Genomic DNA, 19,448 nt, shown 5'->3' with positions numbered 1-19,448 from the left:
TACCTGCGTAATTTTTTTATGCAGAATGACCCAACCACATGCACAGTGCACAGTATTGATTTTAGTTTTATAAAGTGAAGTTTAATTGTCATGGCAAGAGTGTGGAAGGAAGAGAGGAGAGGACAAGCAAGATAAAAGTAATGAGAAGCAAGAAATAAAAAGGATAAAAAAAAGATGAACCCGTACATCATTACAGGGGGAAAACAGTGATTTGTGGAAATCCGGCATGTTAAAGATACAAAAACGGAAGGACTCAATTGAAGTTGAAAAAAAAACACAAAAAAAAACAGAAAAGTAAACTGATCGTCTCTAAGAAAATACACGTAGAAAACAAGAACTTGAAATGAACATGGAAGACTGAAATGTTGACAAGTCCACATGTAAATAGTTATCAGGATGCAAGAATTGTAAAGGAGCAAGATCACAAAAATCAGTGTTGATCTCGATACAGTAGAACTTACTTAAACTGCTTTACTATGCAGTACATTGTGAATACATGCGCAAAACCATTCTGTTTGTTAGAACCGCAACAGAACCAGGGACATTCTAGACCATAGCAAAGTATGTAAAAATCTTATGCTCTGAAAACGGACTGTTCCGTGTACTTGCACAATGTGCCAATGGGGAATAGCAATACACGTACGAGTATACAGGATCATAAAGCCACGGCATGATATCACAAAACAACGGTGGGTTATCGGAGAGTCAAAATGGTTCATTTACGCTGCAAGTACTACTTCTACTATAAGTATAATTCCATAGTACCATTATTATTATTATGAGTCCACAAAGGACGAAACAGTTCTGTCCGCAGATTGAGTGAGTATTATTATTATCATTTTTATTATTTTCACTAGTTTGAGGGTTTGAGTTTTTTTTGTAAATGTAGACAGACAACGCAACACACCATGTTGACTGACAGGCACTAGCAGTAATTCCTATAACTTTGTGTCTTTATTCAGAGTCAAATTTCGGTTGAACCATGCTGGAGAGACAGGCCAAACGGCCAACATTTTCTTTTCACTGGAATTCACTGCTAGCTAAATTGAAACAAATGAATTGAGTGTGTACTCTACTGTTGAGGGTGGTCTCAATAGTCAACTTTCCAATTCAATGCCATGACAAACTGGTCCAGTACAGTGTAGCAACGTCGGTAAGTTCACCTTGGTGTGAGCGGGATGCTTGCACCTGATTCACTAAGCTGACTACATGTAACTTGATATGCATATCAATATTCTTTAAAGCTGGCCCCGCTTATCCCGTGAGGCATGGATGTACACTCCGGCAGACAAGGAAAAGTGTCTTTATTTCCAGGATGTCACTATTCAACCCAGGCCTTGGACTAGAAACAAGGAGCTGTGGGCAAACATTTCCTTCATTATTGATGATCTGTCTTTGTTGCATATAATGGCTGCATTGTCATGTACATGGCTATTGACATACTATAGCACAGGCACACTCGCCTTGTTTTCTGATGGCCAAGTCTGATGGCCAGGTCTGATGGCCAGGTCTGATGGCAATAGCAGTTACATACATGGCACTACATTCTTGGTTAACTTTCATGTCTTGGTTGACTAGTGTGTCTTGCATGCCAGTACAATGTGTTATAACAACATGATGTATTTCTCCTCATCTGGCCTGGCTGACAAAGTGAATTCTTTCTGGTGTCTCAGAGTTGGTTTGTACCGACTTGAGTAAAACAGGGGTATGCGTGCACTGAAGAATGTGGGATCAACCATTCTCATAATGTTGTAGCAATCTTGACAACAGGCATAGGTAATGCTTGTGAGATGCTTTACCATCATCAATCATTGATTGTGTGTATACTTCACAGTGTGTGTTCGTGATCTGATAAGCAAAGGAAATGCAGGCATGAAGACTTTATAAGACTTGCCAACCTGATCGCCATAGTTCAATGCGCATGTTCCCAGGCTGTAGTGTGGTCTCTCCGCTCTAGTGTGGTCTCTCCGCTCTAGTGTGGTCTCTCCGCTCTAGTGTGGTCTCTCCGCTCTAGTGTGGTCTCTCTGCCCTAGTGTGGTCTCTCCGCTCTAGTGTGGTCTATCTGCACTGGTGGGCCTATTTGTTTACTGAACATGGAGAATTTACTTAGTAATGTCCCTGCAGCAGTAGCATTTTCTACCTTTTCCCTACCATTAGCACACTTTCCCCATCCTGAGCAGCACACTTTCCCTATGGTACTTGCAGCGTAAATGGAGCACCTCCTACAGTGGTTATTAAGTGATAAACCAAAGAAAATAATATAAGACATTTTCAAATATAGCATAGCTCTAGCATTACTACAATGATGTCTCACTTCCAGACCACCTTGTAGAAGTGTGTACAGCCTCTGCCATAGTGTAGCTCAGCCGACAATAACTCAGAGAGTACTCCTCCCGTCGAAGACAGTATCTTGCAAAGTATATGTTTCCATCTATGGCGTACTCCCATACAAGAAGTGTCAGAGTACAATTAGCTTGCTATCAACCTAAGACAATGGATGCACAAACACACGCACACCCACATGCACACCCACGCACAAACATGTACGTAAAACACACATGCACACACTTTTAAAATTAATACACACACGTACAAACACACACACATGTCCACAGACACACACAAACACCCACCCACGCGCACACACAGACACACGCACGCACTGTCGTACACACACACACCTTTTGACGCCCATCGCCGGAGGCGATGATAGCAATGCTACGGCAAAAGCCATAGCAACTTGTGCTGGGATAGCACCATTCAACAGCTTGCAAGGCTGAAGAATTGACCGTCACTATACAGCCTGGTCTACACCATACAGCTATTTGAAGTGACATTTTCTGGCCAGTGAATCCCTATTTTTGGTCTTTTTTTCTCCACACACACACACACCTCAGACCTCAGACATGCACACACACACACACACACACACACACACACACACACACACACACACACACACACACACACACACACACACACACACATACACACACACACACACACACACACACACACACACCTGTGCATGTACGCATGCGCAAGAAAAAAACCCGGTATCTTAGACCCCGGTGCGGCTAACAAACAGGAAAACACAGTATACATTCATGTCTAGTTTATCCAGGCGGCCTGGGACAGGGCACTGACCTTAAAGGGGAAGTTAAGGCAAAAATTAAAATTTCACCAGCTGTAGTCTTCGGGGTGCTGGGTCGAATGGTCTTGGTCCGAGGAAGCTGAGACGCTCCCTTCCTACTTGAATCCCAATCGAACTCGCGCACTTCCACCGAAACTGGGTGACTGCGCCCTACTAGATGGGGATTTGTATGCAAAATGTCACTAAAAGCGCCATTTCGTTCTTATAAAAGCACGGATGACCGCGATTGGCCCATATGTTGTAGTCTTTTGGATGCTGAGTCGACTGGTTTTGGTCCGAAAAGGCTGCGATGTAGCGTTCCTCCTTTATTCCCAATCGAACATGGTTGAACAAGCGGTCACATGCTCCTGCGTACACCAGTCACCTGGTCACCGTGCCTGCAGGGTACAACTTACTAGCCTGTTTGACCTTTTTTGGGTGCACTCCTGTCACTCGAGTTGAACTCGAGTTGAACCTTGGTGTGAAATTTGTCGCGTGCTGGCGTGGTGACCATGTGATTTGGGCACCCAGGAGCACGTGACCGCTTGTTCAACCATGTTCGATTGGGAATAAAGGAGGAACGCTGCATCGCAGCCTTTTTGGACCTAAACCAGTCGACTCAGCGTCCAAAAGACTACAACATATGGGCCAATCGCGGTCATCCGTGCTTTTATAAGAACGAAATGGCGCTTTTAGTGACATTTTGCATACAAATCCCCATCTAGTAGGGCGCAGTCACCCAGTTTCGGTGGAAGTGCGCGAGTTCGATTGGGATTCAAGTAGGAAGGGAGCGTCTTAGCTCTCTCGGACCAAGACCATTCGACTCAGCACCCCGAAGACTACAACTGGTGAAATTTTAATTTTTGCCTTAACTTCCCCTTTAACTTTGAAATTGAAATGTCCATAAATCCGAATCACATACACTCTGATAGGGAAAGGCCATAGATATTGCATGTGACGTCACTATTTCCACCGTAAAGTACCGTTGATCCGCCCCCTCTCTAGTTGCCACCCCCTGTCGATTTTCTGCCTGTGAAGCGACTTCGGCGTATACAATGAAATACGATGTTGAACCGACGCATGCACTGCTGTGCACAATACGTGCCAGTGCAGGATGAAAATGTGCACAATTCAGGACATCGATTCTGAACTTCCATGTTGTTGTACATCGTACTGCACTTGACAGCCTTGATCTAATTCCCGCCCCCTCATTGTGGATGGCACATGCGAAACTTCCAGCAACTTAACACTCGTGTGCAATTGCAACAGCGATACAACCTGAAATTCAATTCTGTCATCGCTGTCAGTCTGCTATTTTTTCCATGCACTCACCATCTCGTAAATTTGAATGCCCCGTTCACTGTTTCCTGTAAAAGGACAAAAACATCAACTATAAGAAGTCATGTCGCATCTTCTCTATTGGCAGCAAAAAAAGCAAGACATAAATGGAACATTTTAAATAGCGAGGAGGAAAGTGTGTAGAGGATAGCAACAACTTACTCCATCACAACTGTTAGGCTACATCTCACTGAATGGCAACCACCTACCCAGCCAATTCAAAAAACTAGTTCAGCATCATACTATGTTTCCACATCTTCCCGTATCCTTTTCTGAACATCAGCAGAGTTCTAGCCAAAAGGGGGTACGGTGGCGGAGCACCCCGTACTCTGATTGAGTGCCCTCCTGTAAACAAAGTGGTGCCCCCCCCCCTTCTCACTTGTTGATTTTTGTGTTTTTCCGGGCTATTCAGCGAAAATACAGTCGACAGTCACTAACAGAGGATTCACAAAGGCACCCACCCCTGTCTGGGGTGAAGTTGGGGTATGTTGCATTTTGGGTGGCAAGAGAATTTTGGAAAGGGAAAATGGGTAACTGTTTCCCCTGCCCCCCCCCTTCCTTCTGCTATTTTCACCTGGCTAGAGTCCTGACTAGTTGTTGGAGATGAAGTTTCGAGGAGCAATCGTCCCGATGCGAGCACAGTCAACTAGGTTTGGCTAGATATATTTTGTAGATGCACCAACGCGCAAAGTAGCATATAAATATTTGAAAGAAAGCAATTGCTACGGTGCAGCAGCAGACACAAGGAAAATATACTGTTGAAGATCCGTTAATCCACCACGGAGACATCAATCTCAGGACTCGGACAAGGAGGCGTCGCACTCAAATCACAAATCCATTCCATGCACAAGTACTGTACGATGTTTGATGCAGGGCTGCACACCGGTTTATCCACAAAATCTAATTTTTCAGTTGTGGCTGCTTGGCCTGATATGAAGCTGCATAAAGTGTCAAACAAATTCTAATTTAAAGAGTCGGCGTGGAGAAAGCAATTTTATTAGTGCAATTAGGAGTATAATCGATGCAGACATGGCCAGACAACAACGAGTTCATGGAATTTTTAAGGATTTTTATGTTATTCAAAATCGATTTTCGTGTTCCGCTCATCAGTGAATAGTATCGGAACTGAGGGTACTGTGTACAACAATAGAACATTTTATAACAGCATAATTAATTAAAAGTGTGAACAACAAAGGAAGTGCTACAGCATTACATAATAGGTGTCAAACATAGTGCTAACGTATATAACTGAGTGCAGCCACAAAGCATGAGGTGATACAGTGCAACATGACACAACATTTACATCTGATAACCAGCTACGAGAACAACTTTAGCGCGACTACATGCTTCTTTTGTTTACAAAGAACAGGATTATGCACACGAATACATACAGCTTCCAGAACCTTCAACTGCTTAACATAACTTGCACGGCACAAAACAGAAAAGTGAGAATCATCGTACACACCAAGACAATCTGGACGTGATAACAAGTGACAAAATACAGCTGACTTTTTGCTCACGTCGCTCTCTTCCGTCTCATCCCGCTCCTTTCCTTCGACCTCCTCCGCCTTATCCTCGTCCTCCGTCTCATCTTCATCATCATCGTCCTCATCACCATCATCATCATCATCAGTCACTTCCTCATCATCCGTTTGATGCTCAGTCTCACTGCACTCCTTATCAGCCTCCAACATGGCTCCATCATCTCCACCAGCATCACAAGTCGTTTGACCGCTGCTCCGCGTCACCGTTGCTGGGTTCTCTGCTACTGCACACCCATTTCCACTGTCCATTTTGCGTGGGCCAAGTCCATTCCGTGCATAAATTTCAAGTGAATAGTTTGCTGTGCTTCTTCTGGGTCTATGGGTGAGGATATTGGTTTCATTTTGGTTTGTCGATGATCTCCCTCTCTGTCCAGACACAGTCGGCACCGTGGATCCCAGCACCGGGGGGACCACCATCTCGGTAGTCACCAAAGGTAAAGGGGGTGGCTCAGGCGGAGGCAAGGGCAACTGCCGAGGTGAAGGTTCAGTGTCTCTCGGTGGCCCCTCCTCCATTCCAGGACGATGATGTTGTGCTAGAGTAGGCTCCGCTGCCGTTTGCAGTGGGTCGAGAAGTGGTGGCCAGGTCAATGATGGCAAACCCACCCCAGCCCCAGCCACCCACGGCACCCCAGGTGGTGGGGCCGGTGGTGGCACGGGAACAGGCGGCGCTGTCGGCACAGCGTGTTTGTCTACTGAGCTAACTGGGTTCTTACACGGCCTACCACGCTTTGGCCTCTTTGCTCTGGCTGCTGGTGGTAATAAGTGCAACGGCACATGTTGTCTGATACGTGCGTTCAGGTGTTGAAGAGTCCTACCAACGTACCGGGCAGCACAATTCCGGCACTCAAAGAGATAAACCAAATGGCTTGAAAGCTGGGGAGGTAGGACATCCTTCCTCACCATGAACGCACGTACCGTGGTGAACACGGGGATGAAGTGGGCAGCAAAGTATGTTTTATTGACTAGGGTCTTGATAGCTCTGGACATGCTGACAGACGCGTTGCCTTTCCAAGGCAGGCATAAGTAGATAGGACACTTCCGAGGACCTGTGAATGTATCTTTGTTATTAGATTCTTGCTTCAGTATTTTGTTCAATAAGTCATGTGGGTATCCATTCTTAAGGAATATTGATCTGAGAAATTCCAGCTCGTCGTTGAGCTTCGTTTCAGAGCAGAGCCGCTTTGCTCTCCCCACCAGGTTACGTACCAGGTTCACTTTGTATTGATGTGAGCAATATGAATCATAGACGATGTACTGCCCAGTGAAAGTGGGCTTTCGGTAGACTGATGTTACGACGCTGTTATTAGATTTTTCTACCTGCACATCCAGAAAGGCGAGTTTGTTGTCATGCTCATGCTCACATGTGTATCTAAGCGCTGGGTGTAGGTTGTTTAGATGATGAAAGAATGTGTCACATTGCTCAACGGAATCAAAATTTGTGGCTGCACTCAGTTATATACGTTAGCACTATGTTTGACACCTATTATGTAATGCTGTAGCACTTCCTTTGTTGTTCACACTTTTAATTAATTATGCTGTTATAAAATGTTCTATTGTTGTACACAGTACCCTCAGTTCCGATACTATTCACTGATGAGCGGAACACGAAAATCGATTTTGAATAACATAAAAATCCTTAAAAATTCCATGAACTCGTTGTTGTCTGGCCATGTCTGCATCGATTATACTCCTAATTGCACTAATAAAATTCTAATTTATTATTTCTTTTTCAGTTGAGGGTGTTGAAAAGGGAAAGGGTCTGAAGAAAATTTGATTGTCACCATCAGAACCAGGGTTGGAACCAGGGACCTTCGCTATAGGCCAACAATGCTCTAACCACCGAGCTATGGTGTAGCTGACATACCAGCAGAGACCTTTCAACATTTTCTTCAGACTTCGAAACTCATGCTTTCTGTGACACTACACAGGCTAATGTTAACGCACAAACTAGTACGAGGAGAGCCCCAATATTATCAAACATGTATCAATACTAAGTATTATCAGTCGAGGCTTCATTGCTTCATTGTTTATCATAAACAGTTACTTCTTAGTGGTGGAGCATCGCTGGACATAAGCGAGGCTCCCTGATTCGAGTCCTAGTGGAGACAGTCAATTTTATCTTCAGACTTTTCCCATTTTCAACTCCCTCAACCTTATGAATATCATACTGTAAAAGCCATTATTCTAACTCTGGCGCATATATAACCATTTCCTAAAATTGACTAGTTTACGTGTACCAAAGGTAACAATTCTCACGCATTCTCAACGCTCAATAGAACAGTATATGTATCGATTTCTGCATAAAGATTTCTATTTTAACGTTAGATTTCTCCTCGTTAACTCGTTAGAGTTAGCACTTCGTTATATAATTATATGAGTTTTACAGTATTTCAGTAGTTATTTGAGTGTGCAGGGTTCAAGCCAGATCAAATAAGTGGGATCAAAATAGTGGGGTCGGGGGGGGGGGGGGGCAGGGGAAACAGTTACCCAGTAACCCATTTTGCAAATATTGTCGTGCCATGCCGAATGCAACGTACGGTGGCGAACCCTTCACCCCAGACAAATGTGCCTTTCTGAGCCCCCTCATGACTATCGACTGCATTTTCGTTGAATGACATGAAAAACACCAAAAAAATCGACAAAGGAGGGAGCGCCACTTTTTCACATGGGGGGGGGTCAATCAGAGTAGGAGGGCACTGCCCCCCCCCCCTTTTCTGTAAGTTCCAAACGCCAAACAGTAAACAACTTCTGGCAACAAAAACTCTCCCCTTCTCCCTTTTCCCCTTCTCCCTTTTTCGCATGATATAATGCCCCCTCCCCCCCCCCCCCCACCCATGCCACACCCTCTACATCACACACCCAATCTAAACACATCCAACAAACAAATGTACAATCACAACAGTTTGTTCAACTAGCAATTCAATGTCAGTTTTGAAACTATCTGTGCTCACCTGTGCATGAAATCCGTTCTGCTTTCCACGTTCGACAGTATTCCGCTTGCTGCGGTGAGTTTTCTATGGCAGCCCATCCGTGCATGAAAATTTGTTCGATACGGACAGGATTCCACTTGATGCAGGGACCGCTAAGCCCAAGTGGCATCGTACTTGGAAAGGAGTCAAGACTTCGCCTGTACACCAATTATAAAAGCAGATACTGGACAAAAAGAAATGTTACAAAATCGCCACAAAGGGTATGGTGAGCACTGATGCGCACTCTACTCTAATTACTGTAATCTTGCGCCCGCCGTCTTATAGTGGAAAAATCGCTGTTTTCTGTCCTTTCACTAGTGCTTTTTCCTTCAAATAGAAGAACATGGTCAAATATAAGAACATGGTCTTATATGCCAGAGACAAACATAGCATACCGTATTATCTCTAATATAAGCACGGTCCTTTATTTTTTCAATGTACCTCCGCCCCGTGCTATTAATGGAGACGTTCCTTTATTGGAGACTGTTCCATTATTATTTCAACCTCATTTCAGAGGCATGTTGCCATGCCAAATTTATATGTCAGACACACACATTACAGGGTTTTTTCGCCGGTACAGATAGTGAATTTACACAGTGTGCTTATAATGGAGACTGAGCACTTTATTTTTTGAATGCCGCCCCAAGGTGTTCTATTATTGGAGACGTGCTATTATTGGAGACTGTGCTTATATTAGAGATAATACAATATAAGAACATGGTCTTATATGCGAGAGACAAACATGGCATCAACATGTATATGTGCAATTATACCTCACTCCATATACACTTACCGTCTTAGGCATGCTCTCCCTTAGCGGTGTGTGTATCTCCATATACACCACTAAGGGAAATTAGCAGTAGTTGTCGGCGAGGAACAAGCCATTAGGAGGTCACACACGGTGAATATGGAGAGGTATAAATAATTATATCATAACAAATGAACCTCGTGTATACCGAGATATATACACCAGTTATAAAAACCTCGGCTTCGCCTGGGTTTTCATATTGGTATATATATATATACGTGTAGATAAACTCGGTCACTCGGTTCCTTGTTATCATATATACTAGTACATGTACGGCACACAGCATGCGTGCATGCTACACACAGCATGCATGCATGCTACACACAGCGTGCATGCATGCTACACACAGCGTGCATGCATGCTACACACAGCGTGCATGCATGCTACACACAGCGTGCATGCATGCTACACACAGCATGCATGCATGCTACACACAGCATGCATGCATGCTACACACAGCATGCATGCATGCTACACACAGCATGCATGCATGCTACACACAGCATGCATGCATGCTACACACAGCGTGCATGCATGCTACACACAGCGTGCATGCATGCTACACACAGCGTGCATGCATGCTACACACAGCGTGCATGCATGCTACACACAGCATGCATGCATGCTACACACAGCATGCATGCATGCTACACACAGCATGCATGCATGCTACACACAGCATGCATGCATGCTACACACAGCATGCATGCATGCTACACACAGCGTGCATGCATGCTACACACAGCGTGCATGCATGCTACACACAGCGTGCATGCATGCTACACACAGCATGCATGCATGCTACACACAGCATGCATGCATGCTACACACAGCATGCATGCATGCTACACACAGCATGCATGCATGCTACACACAGCGTGCATGCATGCTACACACAGCGTGCATGCATGCTACACACAGCGTGCATGCATGCTACACACAGTATGCATGCATGCTACACACAGCGTGCATGCATGCTACACACAGCGTGCATGCATGCTACACACAGCGTGCATGCATGCTACACACAGCGTGCATGCATGCTACACACAGCGTGCATGCATGCTACACACAGCGTGCATGCATGCTACACACAGCATGCATGCATGCTACACACAGCATGCATGCATGCTACACACAGCATGCATGCATGCTACACACAGCGTGCATGCATGCTACACACAGCGTGCATGCATGCTACACACAGCATGCATGCATGCTACACACAGCATGCATGCATGCTACACACAGCATGCATGCATGCTACACACAGCATGCATGCATGCTACACACAGCGTGCATGCATGCTACACACAGCGTGCATGCATGCTACACACAGCATGCATGCATGCTACACACAGCGTGCATGCATGCTACACACAGCGTGCATGCATGCTACACACAGCGTGCATGCATGCTACACACAGCGTGCATGCATGCTACACACAGCGTGCATGCATGCTACACACAGCGTGCATGCATGCTACACACAGCGTGCATGCATGCTACACACAGCGTGCATGCATGCTACACACAGCGTGCATGCATGCTACACACAGCGTGCATGCATGCTACACACATATCACATGCTAGCATGTGCAGCGGGACGGAGATCGATGTACAGTGTACGCATCTGATTTTCATTCACAGAGGTGGTCTAATATTCGAATATGACACCATGGTCTTATATGCGCTAGATTACGGTATGTGGATTTTGGATAACCAGATTGCCACCAGGCTGGCAAAAATGAGTTTGTGTACACTAAGGTAAGTTTTTTTTCTCGCTCTGTTGCTGCCCCCCTCTCTCTCTCTCTCTGTCTGCCTGTCTCTGGCTCTCTGTAGATGAGGAAGATGGAGACGAGAGCACCGTATTTTACCCGTGATAAATCTATCCCACTACGTGGGGTCTCGATTCATCGGTTCAATATCAATATGATCAAAAGCTGTTTGCCAGTAACTCAAGCACCTTCTTTTAAATTTTTTTCTGTAGGTCATATTAGAAGGTCGACTTCTAACCAGGAAAATACGGTAGTTGTGAAATGGAGTATGATGTCGAGAAGGAGAAGAAGATAGATGGAAATGAGAGTGGCAGAAATGTAGCCATGCCCCCCCCCCACAAAAACGACTTTGGGGACAGAAACCGAGCGCTAGTACAACATACATGATAGAACTAAGAACACATCATCACTATGCAAGCATAATTGCTGCATTGCCTCATCCGAATCACACTATCACCATACCAATCTATGCCTACAACCTGGAAGGCAATACCCATCATCATGTCCAGCTGTCAATGAATTGCTGCATCCGTAACAAAATAGCTAGCTTCAAGCAGCCCAACAGGAAGGAGTGAGGACTCGTATTCCAACCATACACTACAAGATAGTGGACTGTCTCCGTTACCACCTGCGACATTAAAAAAAGAGTAAATTATCGTGTCCGTTCCCCGAAGGGAACTGGGACATGCTGTCCAAAAACTATTGCACATTTACTTGAAATAGGCATATTAGAATAAGGGACATGCTGTCCAAAACTATTGCACGTTTACTTGAAATAGGCATATTAGAATAAGGGACATGCTGTCCAAAACTATTGCACGTTTACTTGAAATAGGCATATTAGAATAAGGGACATGCTATCCAAAATTATTGCACGTTTACTTGAAATAGGCATATTAGAATAAGGGACATGCTGTCCAAAACTATTGCACGTTTACTTGAAATAGGCATATTAGAATAAGAGACATGCCGTCCATAATTATTGCACGTTTACTTGAAATAGGCATATTAGAATAAGGGACATGCTGTCCAAAACAATTGCACGTTTACTTGAAATAGGCATATTAGAATAAGGGACATGCTGTCCATAATTATTGCACGTTTACTTGAAATAAGCATAATTATTAGAATAAGGGACATGCTGTCCAAAATTATTGCACGTTTACTTGAAATAGGCATATTAGAATAAGGGACATGCTGTCCAAAACTATTGCACGTTTACTTGAAATAGGCATATTAGAATAAGGGACATGCTGTCCAAAACTATTGCACGTTTACTTGAAATAGGCATATTAGAATAAGAGACATGCCGTCCATAATTATTGCACGTTTACTTGAAATAGGCATATTAGAATAAGGGACATGCTGTCCAAAACTATTGCACGTTTACTTGAAATAGGCATATTAGAATAAGGGACATGCTGTCCAAAACTATTGCACGTTTACTTGAAATAGGCATATTAGAATAAGGGACATGCTGTCCAAAACTATTGCACGTTTACTTGAAATCGGCATATTAGAATATTTTCACACTTTACCACATACTACTTGCACTAACAACAAAGACAAATTTCCTATCCATTGACTATCCATTGACGACGGACAGTGCTTTCTTAAAGGGGAAGTTAAGGCAAAAATTAAAATTTCACCAGTTGTAGTCTTCGGGGTGCTGAGTCGAATGGTCTTGGTCCGAGAAAGCTGAGACGCTCCCTTCCTACTTGAATCCCAATCGAACTCGCGCACTTCCACCGAAACTGGGTGACTGCGCCCTACTAGATGGGGATTTGTATGCAAAATGTCACTAAAAGCGCCATTTCGTTCTTATAAAAGCACGGATGACCGCGATTGGCCCATATGTTGTAGTCTTTTGGACGCTGAGTCGACTGGTTTTGGTCCGAAAAGGCTGCGATGCAGCGTTCCTCCTTTATTCCCAATCGAACATGGTTGAACAAGCGGTCACGTGCTCCTGGGTGCCCAAATCACCTGGTCACCACGCCAGCAGGCGACAACTTTCACACCAAGGTTCAACTCGAGTGACTGGATTGCACCCAAAAAAGGTCAAACAGGCTATTAAGTTGTACCCTGCAGGCACGGTGACCAGGTGACTGGCGTACGCAGGAGCACGTGACCGCTTGTTCAACCATGTTCGATTGGGAATATTGGGCATGGTTGAGATAATATGAGGTGTACACTGATACCTAATTACCCTGACACCAAAGTCACTCAGTGCATGGTTGAGATAATTATGAGCTGTACACTGATACCTCATTACCCTGACACCAAAGTCACACAGTGCATGGTTGAGATAATATGAGCTGTACACTGATACCTCATTACCCTGACACCAAAGTCACGGGCACTTCGGTCTACCGGGCACTCTTTGGGAAACTTTAAGTCGAAAAATTGTCACCTTCGTGGATCCGCACAACGCAATTAAGTTAGTACTAACGTAGTCGATCTATGGAAAGTCTTACGTACACTGCATATGGATCCGTGTTCCGCCATACGTAGTTTCCAATCATGTAGCTGCCCTTGGCAACTCCAAACGCGACAGTGTACAGCCTAGGGAGAGAGTCATAAATGTATACCCCAATCCACTTACGGAGGGAGAGAGTCGTAAATTTACACCCTAATCCACTTACGGAGCACCTCCATTAGTAGAGATCCATTTATGTACTCTACGTAGACAACTTTCCAAAAGTGGATTGAAAACTCGCGAATTTACGGGTTTCCCGCCCACTTACGTAGTGCGGAACCTCTGTAGTGACATCATAATATTATCATGCCATAGATCTAGCCATTACCTCAAATGTACGTGACTCAGAGTTACAGACATTTCCAAGTTACAGGCAGTGCTCGGTCCCGGACCACCCTGGATAAACGAGGTGTGAGTGTAACTCATTCCTGTTGGGGCGCTTGAATTTCGGCAATTTTGTGATGCAGTCCATTGAAGTCTGCACATGATGGCTATTGCCTTCCAGGATGTAGGCCTGGTTTTGTGTGGTGGTGATGTGACTGAGGTGATGATTTCACTCATAATTATGGTTTGTTATTAACTTTTGTCATGTGCTCGTCGTATGTTGTACCAGCACTTACCCTGTGTCCCATACTTCAGTCGTTTCAATTTTTTGAGGGTGGGGGGGGGGCATATTTGAGGCGTACCCTATTCCAAGATGTAGCCGGGCCGTAAGTTGAGCAACGAATCGTTTTGCATGGTTGTTGTAGACCCCAAAGGGAACATACTTTGAAACATTTGATAAGTATTTCGGTGGGACGGGAATGTACAATGGGAGGCACATTGAACTGTGCAGCAAACGGGCACTAAAGCCGGTCCAGTGAAAGAATAACACATACAGGATTTCAAGCACTGGTACTCGGTTCTTTCGTCGTGTACTGGAACTAAGTTTCACAATACATCTCATTATCCTTAGCTACAAGCACAAGTCATACCAGTCATTATCACCTTCATAGTACAGTCTGTACTGACCATAGCCTACTCTTTATATTTCAGCGTTTTCATCATCGTATCTAATGTCTCACATCATCATCGTACCACATGTATAATAATGTATGCATGCATGTACACCACGGACAACTACATACTAATAATAATAATAATAATAATAATAATAATAATAATAATAATATTAACTGATTTGAGGGAAAGAGACAAACGGGAAAAGTCTGAAGAACAAATTGACTGTCACCACCAGGACTCGAACCAGGGACCCTCGCTTGTAGCCAGCGATGCTCTAACCACTGAGCTATGGTGTAGTCGTCATCCAAGCAGAGACCGTTCAACGTTTTCTTCAGACTTCGTAACTCACACTTCCTGTGAATCCACACAGGCGGGTGGGACGCAGCCCTCACTGTACCCACACACTTCACGTACAAACTAGCACGCGGGGAGCCCCAAGTCATAAAATATTAACTGATTTGAGGGAAATAGACAAACGGGAAAAGTCTGAAGAACAAATTGACTGTCACCACCAGGAATAATAATAATAATAATAGTAATTTGAAACTCGGGTATTGAGCCAATAATAAAAGTAGAAAGGAAAAGGACATATGAAAACGAGTTAAGAGTAACTCTCCGCCACTGTAACTAGATACTATATACAGTCAGAAAGTGCAACAACTAGGCACAAAACTGACAGAGTACTGAGACATTCGACGTCCTGACACATACGTCGTGTGAAACAACTTGTTTTGTAGTCAACTAGTCCATCACAATGTCATGCATGAGGAGTACTGTAGGAGTTTAGATTTCGGCTTGTACAATTCGTTCTGGCAAAGCTTCCCCCTTCTAAACTTATCTTTGATATTTTTGACCCACCCAAGTTGGGTGGTGTGCTGCTTTGCTGCTTCGAATTGTAGTTAGACCGCTTTGTCAAATCGCCTACTGGTCTCGTCATCGTCCAGTGACAATCGACATTCTTTGTTCCGTTGGGACTGTAGCTTGTGCTCGTTTTCGTTGCGCTTGCCTTCCCCTCTTTGGTCTTTCCATAACCTTGAACCTTCCAAGTTGGAAGGCTGTCGGTTAGCGCTACGGAGATGTGTTGAAGCTAGGTGTCAGGACGTCGAATGTCTCAGTACTCTGTCAGTTTTGTGCCTAGTTGTTGCACTTTCTGACTGTATATAGTATCTAGTTACAGTGGTGGAGAGTTACTCTTAACTCGTTTCCATATGTCCTTTTCCTTTCTAATAATAGTAATAATAACAATTGTGAAAAGAAGAAGGACAAAATGTTACAAGTTATGACTAACTGTCCACCAACGTAACCAGATCTTATACAGTCAGCGAGTGCAACAAAATGGCACAAAACTGACAAGGAGTACTGAGACATTCGGCGACCTGACACCTAGCTCCAACACTTCTCCAAGGCGCAAATCAACAACCTTCCAACTTGGAAGGCTCATGTTCGGAAAGGTCCAAGAGGGGAAGGAAAGCGCAACGCAATCTCAGTTTTGTGCCATTTTGTCGCACTCGCTGACTGTATAAGATCTGGTTACGTTGGTGGACAGTTGTCATAACTTGTAACATTTTGTCCTTCTTCTTTTCACAATTATTTGATTGGCTCACCATCCGAATAATAACAATAATAATAACACAGATACACGTACAACATGCACAGCCGTGCTGTACCTGCTTTCGCTGCTGTTCTCTAGCTCTGTCCAATATATGTATGTCAATATGCGGCAGTTGTGGCGACTCCTTCAGATTATCTGCCGCCATCCATTATACTAAGAAGACGATAATGACTGGTATTGATTTGTGCTTGTAGCTGAGGATAATGAGATGTATTGTGAAACTTAGTTCTAGTACACGTAGCAAGAACCGAGTACCAGTGCCTGAAGCCATGTATGTGTTATTATTACACTGTCCGTGTATGTGTTATTATTACACTGTCCATGTATGTGTTATTACTACACTGTCCGCTTGCTGGATAGTTTGTATAGCTGTATAGTTACCACCGCTTTAGGAGCTGCACTGGTGCCTTGATCCCAGAGGGTGGTGGCATTTCTACGGATGCGCAAAACTCGGCCTCAAGCCGAGTCTGACGCGAACCGTGATTTTTTCCCCGTAGAGTTCCATGTGACTACCATGGTACATTCCCGTGCCACCGAAATACTCTTATCAAATGTTGCAAAGTAGGCTTCTTTTGGGGTCTACAACAACCATGCAAAATGATTCGTAGCTCAACTTACAGCCTGGCTACACCTTGGAATCGGGGTACGCCTCAAAATACCCCCCCCCCCCACCCAAAAAAACAACAACAATAACCTAGAAACGACTGAAGTAAGTGCTGGTACAACATCCGACGAGCACATGACAAAGCTAAAAACAAACCATAATAATTATTATGAGTGAAATCACCTCCTCAGTCACATCACCACCACACAAAACCAGGCCTACATCCTGGAAGGCAATAGCCATCATGTGCAGACTTCAATGGACTGCATCACAAAATTGCCAAATTCAAGCGCCCCAACAGGAATGAGTTACACTCACACCTCGTTTATCCAGGGTGGTCCGGGACCGAGCACTGCCTGTAACTGAAATGTCTGTAACTCTGAGTTACATACATCTTGATGGGGAAAGGCTATAGATATGGCATATGACGTCACTATTTCCACAAAAAGTGACAAAAGAGTAGTAATATTTCAACCGAAACTCGTCCAAAGGGTGCCCGGTAGACCGAAGTGCCCGTGACTTCGGTCTCCGGACAACTGAGGTATCGGTGTATGGCTCATACTTTCTGAACCATGCACTGCAAGATAGTGAACATCTCCATTACCGTCCACAGGGCACCCAGTACATGGGTGTGTTCCAGGTTTTCCTGAAAATAGATTAATTTTACCTACCCGATGACGGAAAGCACTTCATCAAGCTCCAACAACAGGCACCACACCAGACGCCTGTATGCCAAACCTTGCAGCCTGGTCACCTCTATGCAGTCTAACAAGACATCTGCAAAAACATCCTGTGTCACTCAAAATATAATACATCCTCTCCGAAGTGACTCGAGTTTCACCAGCAGCAATGCTTTGCTGGGGTCCAAAAGGTATTGAACAAATCCCGATTAGTGTGATCTCATTGATCTGGGAAGATCAGTCAAACTCGCTATTCTACTATGACACATGGTCAGTGCAGGCCCTGCAGCACCGCTCTCATGACGCAACAGTGTCACGCTTGACTTCGGTCATACTGTCAGGATATGTCGCCCCAGAGAGGATATGCTTGCTGTTTGGAGTGACAAGGACTTTCTGTGCATATGTTTTGTTAGACTGCTTAGAGGTGACCATGCTGCAGTTTTTGGCATACAGGTCTCTAGCGTGATGCCTGTTATTGGAGCTTGAGGAAGCGCTGTCCGTCAACGGATACTGGATACCGATAGGTAATTGGCCCTGTTGTTAGTGTACTTCCGTAGTACCGGTATGACTATGTAGCAAAGTGAAAATATTCAAATAGTTTCAAGCACATGTACAGTGCCTTCGTGAGTCCAGGGACTACAGACTACAGTATTTCATTGATAATATTATTTCGTAAAGGCCTATTTCGCGGTAAGGAAGGGAAGGTCGGTGAGCACCACTGCTGATTGGCCATACACATGGTCCACACTTGTCCTCACTCAACGTCAATAAATTTTAATTTACCTTGAGCAGTAGAACAGAGGTCGTCAGCACATAACGTATTCCGCGAGTTTCTCCGTTATGGGCAAATAAGACGGCCCACAAGCCTAGTGCCACAGCTCCAGAAGACAGCTTGAGTTATTTCCCGCTGCTCGCGTGCTGACAGCAGTCAAAATAATTCTCTCCTATCCTCCTTGCTTGTCAAATAATATTCCAAACATTGTTCAAGTATTTGCCAGGAAAGAAGCTGACTAGGCCACACCGGGGGGAGAGGGGTGTTTGTATCGGGAATTGCACTCGAAGCTCTTGCAAACTAGACCAGTTAAAGCTTGCTTGAACCAACACCGCGACTACAACGCAAGACCAAAGGCAAGAAGATAAAGAGAACAGGAGAAAAAGCAAGCAAGTAGAAGTATGATTGTGCCGAGTAAAAGTTTAAAATTCGCGGTGCACATATCATGGCCTACTCAGCTACTGTAAAAGCAGACATTTTCGGTGGTGTCTATTTTTGGTAACTTCGGTGCTGACAATTTTTACCCAAAATAAAACGCACCGAAAATGTCGGTACTACCTGTACTGTATACATGCAGAACTAGTACACTTACCGGTACCTGGAAAACGGGTTTACCGAAAATTTCCCTCCACCGAACCGCCGATTTTGGAGAATACGGAAAATATTACACCACCGAAAATTTATGCTTTTACAGTATGTAGACTACGTGCAGATATCGTGGTCTTTGTGGTC

General features: G+C 44.4%; 1 long non-coding RNA gene across 2 annotated transcripts; it reads right to left on the bottom strand.

The window, feature by feature from the left end:
- Positions 1-969: 969 nt before the first annotated feature.
- Positions 970-19,110, bottom strand: LOC135816608 (uncharacterized). Of its 2 annotated transcripts, none has more exons than XR_010553409.1 (4): positions 18,728-19,110; positions 8,967-9,168; positions 4,466-4,500; positions 970-2,485 (listed from the first exon to the last, which is right to left on the bottom strand). It is a non-coding gene; the product is annotated as an uncharacterized LOC135816608 (long non-coding RNA). The 2 variants fall into 2 exon arrangements; XR_010553408.1 differs by having other exon boundaries at positions 8,967-9,142.
- Between the last annotated feature and the right edge of the window lie 338 nt (positions 19,111-19,448).

This window comes from Sycon ciliatum, chromosome 5, assembly GCF_964019385.1.
Source record: "Sycon ciliatum chromosome 5, ocSycCili1.1, whole genome shotgun sequence".
NCBI lineage: Eukaryota > Metazoa > Porifera > Calcarea > Leucosolenida > Sycettidae > Sycon > Sycon ciliatum.
The sequence above is the reverse complement of the archived record's forward strand: the minus strand, read 5'-3'. Positions and strand labels throughout refer to the sequence as shown.